The sequence below is a fragment of the Corapipo altera genome, unplaced genomic scaffold, assembly GCF_003945725.1.
Source record: "Corapipo altera isolate COAL_440 unplaced genomic scaffold, ASM394572v1 60969, whole genome shotgun sequence".
Taxonomy (NCBI): Eukaryota; Metazoa; Chordata; class Aves; order Passeriformes; family Pipridae; genus Corapipo; species Corapipo altera.
Genome location: NW_020885278.1, coordinates 9671 through 19893, shown reverse-complemented (window position 1 = coordinate 19893; position 10223 = coordinate 9671). Strand labels below are relative to the sequence as shown.

The following is a 10223-nucleotide window of genomic DNA, read 5'->3' as shown; positions in this document are numbered from 1 at the left end:
TTTGAAGTCTGAGCAAGGCTGCCCTCACCCTCCCCACCGCTCCTTAGCAGCGCTGGCAGAAGGGGCCACGCTCCGCCCTGGCTCGGCACGATCCCAAAATTCCAGGGGCTGCAGCGGGTGTGCCACCAGCAGCCCTCAGACCCTCCGCGCCAGAGAGAGACCGCTGAGTCCAGCACGGAGCGTACAAAAGCAGAGCGTGCCTCAGAGATCAGAGGACTGAGTTTATCATTTATTATTTATAAGAAACGCATCTCTCTGAATTCCTGGCAGCTGCTCTCGCAGGGCTCTGCGACTGCCTGCACTCCCTCACTCCACAGAGCTCTGGGGCCAGCAAGGACGTTCAAACCCACACCAGAGCACAGGGGCTGATTTGCACCAATTTAAGATTTGCCTGGAGACAAGAGATGTGCAGAGACCTTCAGGACAGACATCCTGCTGAAAGCTGCCACACTGCCTAACCTCAACCACGGGAAAGAGCTTTCCCCTTCCTCCTCACCTCCCCAAACCTCATCTGGAAACACCTCTCCTCCTGCCCCTACCCATTCCCTTCTCCTGCTCCTTGCTGCAATTTCCCATGCACAGCACATAATTGAGTGATGTTCTTCCCCCCCACTCAGATCTATCACTTCAATCAGTCCCTATTTGCAAGGTGACACCTTGGCTCACACTAACCCAGGAGTCTGCCAGTGTTCAGCGTGGTTTTTTTACCCCCTCTGCTTTCCTGAGCTTGGAAATCTGAGAGGAAAGAAAGCACACACTGCACCAGCCAGGCCCCAGGGCACCCTGATGTCCCACTGCTGGTGGGCCCACGAAGAGCCAAAGATTTAGCTGGCATATTCCCAGCCTCTCTGGAAACAGCTTTTGTATTTTCCAAGTTCCTGCTGTTCACTTACTGCTCTCACATGAAATAACAACCTCTTTCTCCTGTCAGATGCCACCTTCCCTATGAAGGGACTCAATTAAGAGGTTAAAAAAACCTGCAGAATTCCAGCTCAGTGTTACAGAAATCCCACGGTGATGGATCAGGCACACAACTCCTACAGCAGCCCCCGGACAACCATCCATCCCCTGTGGCTGTACATCCACCAGGAGCCTCCTGGAAGGTTTCCCATGGGCATGGCCAAGCCAAGGACACCCCGTGACACAGCCCTGTGGAGCCCCTGGCACAGGGGTGTCCCCACAGCGGGCAGTGCAGCTGCCCTATTGATCCAGCGGGAACGGTGAGCTGTGAAGTTTATGACAAATGCATTTTCTCACCTCTGCACAGCGCACCGGGTGTGGTGACAGCTCTTACTGCCCAGGACAACCCAGGGGACAGGGAGAGGAGGGACAGCAGGGAGCACATGGCATGTGGGCAGCAAAGATGGGGCTCACCGGCCGCATGGCCTGGCCGTGTGGCCAGGGTTAACATGGCATGGATTCAACATGCAGGATTCATTTCATGGGATGCCTGGCTGGATGTCCAGCTCAGCACCTTCCTTCCAAGTGAGCTGGGCTCCCCAGTGCTTCCAGTTTTGTGGCAAGGTCCCTGTTGAAAAGGTGGAGACCACTGGGAACCATCTCGTGGGCCAAACCAACCCAGGACCTGCCAGACTGGCACCAAAACTCAAAATAAAGCCCTAAGAAGCCAAAGTCAAACCCTCTCCTTAAGGGGAATAAGGAGCTCCCTGGGGATGAACATAACTAAGCAGGTTCCCTCCTGGCTTTGTCCCAGATCCCTGCATCAATCCAGACAAGTCCCACGCTGGAGCTCAGTTGCTCCATTTGTAACATGGACACCGTGGTTACAACCAAGGGAATTGTGGGGCTCCTTCCACTGAGGTCTCCATCACTGTCTTTCTGTGCTTGGATGAAAGGCTTAATCCAAGTTTGCTTATTTTTTTCACTGCATTAGTGCCTTCACAGTGGTCTCAGAGGACCCCTTTGTTCAGCAATTAAATTAGCCCTGGGACAGGAATGAGCACAAAGGGAGAGCTGAGAGACTGCCACTGCCATCATCTAGAACTGACACACATGGTGGTTTCCATTCCTGTACCCAGGCATTTCCCACCAAGACTGAAAAGCGAGTCCTGTTCCCCAGTTATCAGCACCTCCCCAGGCTGAAGCCAAAGCAGAACAGCCAGTCACAGCAGGCAGCATGCCTTCAGCAGGGATTTTCCTAAGGAAATTTAAAATAAAAAGAGCTCCAAGGGCTACAAATACAGAAGTAAATGCACAGAGGTAGAAAGCTGAAAGCAAACACAATTCCTTCCCTCTCCTGTTGTTCGTCATCTGCCACCTCTACTTTGAGGAATGATTTGTTGCCTTTTAGAGCTATTTATATGTTACTTGTAGCACTGCATGGAAAAAAACACTTTGAAATGTTAGGGTGCACCATCCTTATTAAACAATCCCTCAGGCACCACGGAATTACTCCAGCCAAGTGAAGGACACTGCCCATCTGCCTCCTCTGGGGCAGGTGCCAGCCCCACTCCTCCAGTAGAGAAGGCCTCACAGGTCCCTCTGGAGGCCTGACTGCTGTTATCAGATGGCCCAGATGATCCACAAGATTTGTGTCCTACCTGTTGCCATCCTGCTTTTTGCCTCATCAGCCTCTGCTAAGCTGAGCTTTGATCCCCCAAGTGACTCCCGATTCAGGGACCTTCTTTCCTTTTGCTGCCCAGACATGAAGGACATGGAGCTGGAGCTCCTCAGCACCTCTGCTTCAGACAGGAAGGCTTTGATGTGGCACAAAGTGCCTGGCTCTGAGATTCCTCTGGTCTCTTCAAACAGCAGCAAAGCCACGGCTTGTGATCTGTGCAAAAGGGCATTTTCCTTGGGGAATGGAAGTCACACCGGCGTTCACATCCACCTTGTCACGGCAGAACAAGCTGCATTGGTGCTTCAAAGAGCTCCTCAGCCTTAAATCGCTGTAACACGGTGACAAAGTGAAGAACCTGCCTCTGAACCTCCCCTGGATCCCAACAGAGTTGTGAAACAGTAGTTCTGTGAATGCCTTTGCCAGCACAGGACCCTGCATGTGCCAGAGTCACACAAGCCACTGCACTCGAGGGCTGTGGGGTCCACATGGCTCCTCTGCACTGGGAAGGCTCCAGCAACTGCTCAGCTACAGCTATTTGAGCTGCAAGGCTGGGCCATGCAGGTGTGCACAGTGAAGGGTCATCGAGAGAGAACTAAAGCAGTAGTAAAGTAGTAATAGTAAAGCTCCCAGGCCACAGGTCCCTCCTGAGCTCCAGGACCGTGCTCCCTGCTCCCCAGAGACATGGGGTTCACTCAGCAGCAGTACCTTGGCTCCATCCCATTGTCCCTCAGCCACAGCAGCCCAAAACCTGCACTGGGGAAGGAGGACAACAGAGACATGACCAGAACTGAGTGGGTTTCCTCCACAGTTTTCCCTTCCAAGGGCCAATGAATGTGTTTGCAACCTCTGCACCTTCTCATCTCTGCACTGTTTCTCATCTGGAGCTCAGATCAACAGCAGGAGATCAGACACTCAAAGGGAACATCCTTTTGGTGAGAACACCCTATAAAGAGCCATTTCATGGACTGACATCTCAGTAGCTGAGCAGCACCAGTCCACGAAGGGTCCTTCCTTTGGCAGTCCTGGCTGTCGCTGCATCTGCTGTCTCTGCAGACACCGTGACACCCAACACAGCAGCCAAAGGACACAGGGATTTCACTCTCCATTTCTTGGCCTTTGCTGTAAGGCTACTGGCAAAGTCAAGGACACGAATGCTCCCTGCCTGCTGGCAGAGCTGGCAGCCACAACACTCTCAGCTCTGATCAAAGATGCACCTGCAGCACCTTCCTCTCTGCCATGAGACAGAAGAACACCCTGAGCAGCTGCTTCTGCATCCTAGTGGTGCCACAGCAGGTGGGGACATGGCACATCCATGCCAGGACTGCCAGGCCACGTCTGTTCAGAGTGGCCACAACAACCACAGACTTCAGCTGTCCCCTCCTGCATGCAGATTTTATCCCAAACTATTCTACAGCTTCTCCATCAGGTGCCATCTAAATGCAGCTGCCCTGTGAATCCAGGCTGTTTCAGTGACAGCATCCCCAGTGACTTCCAGTGACCACACACGTCACATGTACAGACAAGTTTTGGCACTGACCCCAACCAGGGAGTGAGAAATCTCCCTGCACCCAGAACTGGGCAGGGGCAGTTACTCACATGTCGAAGGGCTGCCAGCAGTGGGAACAGGCTGCATATGTTTCCCAAGGCAAGGACCCTGTCATTTATGCAATAAATGGCACATTTATTCTGCTATTCAGGAAGAAATAATAATTACAGTGGCCTGCAGTCTCCAGCTCTTTCAACTCTGTACTTAAAGAGCAAGCAAAAAAAGACCAAAGCAAACAGCACTTCCACAAAAACCCCTGAACTGGCTTTTAGCTGCTGGACAAAAGCAGGGCAGCAGGAACTGCTCCACATTGTCCCGTCCCGTTCCTGTTTCATAACAGCAGCCTGGCACTGCAGGCAAAGCACGTCAGGAGGCAAAGCACTGCTCGGGTGCTTGAGCTGCCCTGACCCTCAGCCTCTGCCTCAGCACACTGCTCCAGGTGTGCCCTGACATGTGCTCCTGCCGTGCTCGCTTCATCTCAGGGCAGGGAGCTGTGAGCCAGGCTGGGCACCGGGTGGGCTCTGCGTGGCCAAGGGCACTGGGACAGCGCCAGAGGAGCCAGGGCACGCCGTGGGTCTGTCCACGAGCACAGCCACAGGATCCTCCCTCACAAACACGTCCCCAGCGCACATAACTCTCCGTCTAATGAAGTTCTCAGCCCTGTTCCAGGGGAGATTTACAGAGAGCTTTTTTCTCTTGGAAGCAATAACAGATGGACAGCAGGAAAGAGAAGAAATTAATGAACAGGTAATCATTCCCAAAGTTGCAAATAGGAGTGATTCCTCACCCTGAGACAACTCTGGAAAACAAGATTAAAATGCTTAGGGGACATAGTCTTGAAACTGCAGGTAATAGAAGAGATAAAATGCATTTACAGTATCTCACAGGGAACGTGTACTTTTTATTCTGCTGAGAAATGTAATCTTCCACTCCTCATTGCAGAGTTAAAAGGGTGCCCCAAAAAAGGCAACTTAACAAAGGGTCTTTAATGGCACCTGGGTCCTGTTCCAGAACACAGGCTCTCCTCTGCTCCACACTCCAACCCACAACAGGAGCCACAGCCAGCACCTGCAGCAACAGCCAGCACACAAACATGAATAATCTATGCAAACAGCACACATTAACAACAGCAAAGGGGAGGTTGGAATGGGAGGGGGGTTAAAGACACGCTCCCTCCACCGATGTCTCCTAAGGGAGGAGGAGGGCAGGCCTGCCTTCCTCAACTTCCCAGTGCCCGCAGAGCCGCAGCTGCCAGCAAACACACTGTGCCTCCAGTAGCCGCCAGCAGAAACAATTTGTCATGTGTCAGATCAAATAAACTCTTATGAGGCCACTGTACTCCCTGAAGCAGATGGCTGCCAAACTCCAAAGGAGAAATCCAAGAAAGCGAGCCGGCCGGTGTCAGACCCAAGCGCTCCCGGAGCCCAGCACACTCCTCCCTGTGAAGCACGGCAGCACACAGTCCCACGCAGCGCTCCCACGTGGGGCAGCCACCAGCACCAGCCATGACTAACAAGAATTTGGTGTTTGAATTATCACCCTGGGCTGAAGCCCCACATAGTCCAGAAACTCCTCATCCAGTGGCACAGCTCCTCACTCATCCTCGGGAGGCCTGAGGAAGGTTAATGCCTGTCAAAGAGCCTCAGTGCGGGAATATGCTGCGATGGATTATCACCCATCTGAGCAAACTGTCCTCCCCTCCCAGCCAGCATGTGCTCTCTCACAAGTGAATTCCCTCAAAATTGAATTACAGACTACTAATTTTTCCTTTTAAATAGTCATAGAGCCTTTTTTTTGTTCATTCCTGAGCACTATTGCAGTTTCCCATGCCCTGGACTTGTGCCGTTCCAGACCTCGTGTCAAGGTCTCTCGCAGTCACCCTCCTCGCTGCACAGTCCTGCAAGAACCATTAAAGCACAGAGCCTGGAATGTCCTTCTCTCTGTGATCCTGCTGGGCAGGAGAACGAGCCCCTAAAACTGCTCTGGGCACATCTGCAAGGGTTAATCATGCCAACAGTACTGTGGGGAACACAAACCATTCACCTGCTCCCGCAAAGACCAGGCTCAAGCACTCACTGGTCTGCACTGAGGGCACATCTCTCAGCCCACAGCTCAGCCACTGGCTCCAGATGTTCCAGTGTGCTCCATCTGGGAGCAGCCACCTGAGCCCTGCCACAGACAGAAAAATTGCTTTTTCCACAGAAGATGAGTAATGGTCCCAGGAAAATGAGTCTGCAAGAGGCCTGAGGTTTCTGGATGCTTTTGCTTATGGCAAAGCAAGAGTGGCTGGGAAAAAAGGCAGAAGATCCAAAGAAGGGACAGCAGAAACAGGAGACATTGCTTTAAGTCACCAAAAAGCAACTGTGTGTCCCAAAACTCAGCAACAGAGCCTCGAGTGACACTACATAGCAACAAAAAGGAGTGAAAAAATGAGAAATCTGGCAGCCTAAAGCAAGGAACAAGGGAAGAACAAAATCAGGCACAGGGCATTCCCCTTGGCACGAGCAGTACCAGCACAAACCTCAGCTGTGTGTGGGTTTATCCAGTTTAATTAAAGAACATCTGATGCCTAATGACAAGTTTTATTTAGAGACCCTTTTATCTGTACCAGGACTCCTCTCCAGCCACAGGCAGTGAGCACAGGACCCCATCGTGCCAGCCTTCCTTGGGCAGGATTCTTCCTCCCTAGGACCCTCCCACCGGCACAGCACACCCCCTCAGCCAGGCACCGGGAGAGCTGGAAAGGACTGGCGGGGCTGCTTCCAGCGAGGAGCACAACACAGGCTGTTCCTGGAGTGCGGGAAGTGTTACACCGAGATCCCGAGGAGGAGTGGGGGGTGAGCAGACACAGGTCTGTCACTGACAGCGATGCTTTTCATGAACTTACAGTCGGGAGCCAGGGTCTCCCAGATTCCCAGGTTTCCATGCTCCATTTCCACCCTGAAGCCCTGTGGACAGTGACCCAGCCCGGCTCAGTGCCAGCCCCAGGCAGAGCCCTCACCCCCAGCCCGGGATCCCTCTGCAGGCAGGTTAAGCAGGCAAAGCTTTAGCCATCAACCCAGGCCACGGCTTAACTCACATCTCTGAACGGAGGCTCTTCCTCTGAAAAATTTATGCTTTTTTCAGCTCTCTGACTCAGAGATATTTCACAGAGAATCAAAGAGCTGTAGCGCTGTGGGAGTCCAGGGCACCCGCACTGACTCCCTCAGCAAGTTCTGGTTCTCTTTCTAAACAACAGCAAATTCTCCAGACACTTGGAAAGAACCAAACCCACCTCAGACACCAGAGCCAGGCAGAACTGAGCCATCTCAAGCACAGTTCCTAGGAGGAGAGGCTGAGGGAGCTGAGGTTGTTCATCATGAAGGAGGCCCAGGGGAGACCTCCTCACTCTCTACAACTCCCTGACAGGAGGCTGTAGCCAGGTGGGGGTCGGGCTCTTCTCCCAGGAACCAGCAGTAGGACAAGAGGGCTGGGTCTTCAGCTGTGCCAGGGGAGGGTTAGGTTGGATATTAAGAAGAAATTCTTTACAGAGAGAGCGATCAGCCATTGGAATGGGCTGTCCAGGGAGGGAGTGGATTCTCCACCCCTGGAGGTGTTGAAGGCGAGGATGGATGTGGCATCAGTGCCATGGGCTGGGAAGCACGGTGGGGTTGGATCAAGGGTTGGACTTGATGATCTCAGAGGTCTTTTCTAACCCAGTTGATTCTATGATTCTATGATCTCGCCCCCTCCTCAAGCCTGAACAAAGGAGCCCATTTACAGTGTCACCTGTGAATTCCTTTACCCCAGAGCACATGGACAAGTGCCAGCTGTGAGTCCCATGATGATTCCCAGCAGCCTCCTGCTGACCTGGAACAGGCTTCCCGAGCTTCTCCGCATCTATTGTGTACTTGATTACCCCACACTCGCTGGAAGAAAAGAAATGAAATGCACTCAAGAGCCACTTGGTGATTCCTGATCTGGGTACAACAATGCTGGATGCAGCAACACCATGTTTCCTTCCCTGTCCAGTCACCAGAGACAGAACAAGGACCTCACACCCAGCCCCTCTATTCTGTCACCCTGATAAGGGCCCTTCTGGACAAGCTATCACACGCTACCCAACAACACGATATTCTGTGTCCAGGGCTTGCAGCAGCACTTTGAGCACCCACAGCTCCTTCTGGAAACTTTCCACAGTGTAACAGTTTATTCTGTGGGCAGGAAGAGAGCAAGGAAATTAATTTAGTCAAAGTAAGAAGAAAAAACTCCTCCTAAAGTGAGTTAACTGCAACAGTTGTGAGTGGGCCAAGTCCATTTTAAGGGCTATGTGTTTTCACTTCCACGGTCTTGGAAAAGAAAATGGAGTGACTTTGTTGTGTATGCATATTGTCCACCATTTGTTATTGTCTGTCTATTGATGCTTACTTGAAAAACAAAATTTAATTAAATCCCACAGTACTGCATGGCCTGCCTTTGAAATATGCCCGCATTAGTGGATCATTACAGTAAATGAAATACAGCTTCATATCGGATTTTTCAAATAATGTCCTAAAACAGTTACAAATTAAATAATACTCTTGCAGAGAGAAATTAAGAGACACAGTGTTTAGCAAGGGCAAAGAAATGTTTACAGATGAAGTCTGGAATGAGACGTGGAGGCAATGAGGCAGAGAGGGGCCAGAGGGCTCTTCCAGACCTTGTTAGGACAGTTCTCTGTGTCCCAGAAACTAGAAAAGGAAAGAGTGCACCGAGGGGGGCAAGAGGAAAGGGCAGTGTCCCCAATCCCCCAAGGATGTCAGCATGAGCAGACAGGGGTTGGGGTGTGTTGGAACAGCCTGCCAACCCAGGGAGGTGTTTCTGCATGCAGGAGAGCTCAGTGCACCCACACACCCTTCACATCCCTTGGAAACCCAACCAGTCACGGGAAAGTGAAGCCTTGCAACCAACTCAGAGCAGTGAAAACCTGGACACTGAGCGGGATGAGAAAAGGGATGCAGGAATCACAGAATAATTTGGGTTGGAAGGGGCCTCATAATCCAGTCCAACTCCCCTGCCAAGGCAGGGTCACCTGGAGCAGGTGACACAGGAACATGTCCAGGTGGGTTTGGAATGTCTCCAGAGAGGGAGACCCCAGGCCCTCCCTGAGCACCTGTTCCAGTGCTCTGCCACTGTCCCTGGAAAATTCTTGTTGAGGTGAACTTCTTGTATTTTAGTTTATGCCATTACTCCTCATCCTGTCACTGGGCACCACTGAAGAGTCTGGCACGATCCTCTTGACATCCACCTTCGAGATATTTATATGCATGGAGGAGATCCCCTCAGTCTTCTCTTCTCTAGACTAATCAGGCCCAGTTCCCACAGTCTCTCCTCATAAGAGTTGCTCCAGACCTCTCATCACCCTCTCCAGTAGCTCCTTGTCTTTCTTGTACTGAGGAGCCCGAGCTGGGCCCAGCCCTGCAGATGTGCCTGCCCAGGGCTGGGCAGAGGGGCAGGATCCCCTCCCTGCCCTGCTCCAAGGCTCTTCCTGATGAAACCCAGGATCTCATTGGCCCTCCCAGCCACAAGAGCACACTGCCAGCTCATGGTCAACTTGTCATCCACAAGGAAGGCGCTCTTGTGGCAGGATGAGAAATACATATACAGGGAGAAGCAAAGCAGCAGGAGGTTTGGCATCTCAGGGTAAGCAGAAGCACAAGTGGGTTAGTGAGTCAGCGCCGGGCACGGCGGCAGCGCCTGGTGTGGAACAACGCAGAGCAGCGTGTTAAAAGCCAGTGAATATTGCATGAGCCTTACAGCTCTGGCTTGAAGAGATTTTTTCCTTAATAGCACCTGGGGTGATGCCAAGCGTTCTCTGACAATTTATTTACTCTGAGAAATCATTTTCTCCTAAATAAGTGCAGCCCATTACCACATCCTTCTTCCCGTGAGCCTGGGAAAGGCTGTGCCCTGCAGCTCCTGTGGTCTCATCTCCAAGGTGATGCACCAGCTCAGGTACTGCCTCCAGCAAGAAGGCAAAATTCCCCAAAGGAAAGGCTGCACCTGCCCCCAAGGACAGGCTGCAGCTGCCCCCAAAGGAAAGGCTGAACCCTCTCCCAAAGGAAAGGCTGAACCCTC

The 10223-nt window shown here is 52.1% G+C and overlaps 1 long non-coding RNA gene across 1 annotated transcript in view; it reads right to left on the bottom strand.

Moving 5' to 3' along the window:
* Positions 1-6814: 6814 nt before the first annotated feature.
* Positions 6815-10223, bottom strand: part of LOC113940342 — a 6001-nt gene continuing 2592 nt past the window's right edge. The window contains exon 3 of the long non-coding RNA XR_003525430.1: positions 6815-7075. This is a non-coding gene — a long non-coding RNA (uncharacterized LOC113940342). The remainder of the gene's footprint in view (positions 7076-10223) is intronic.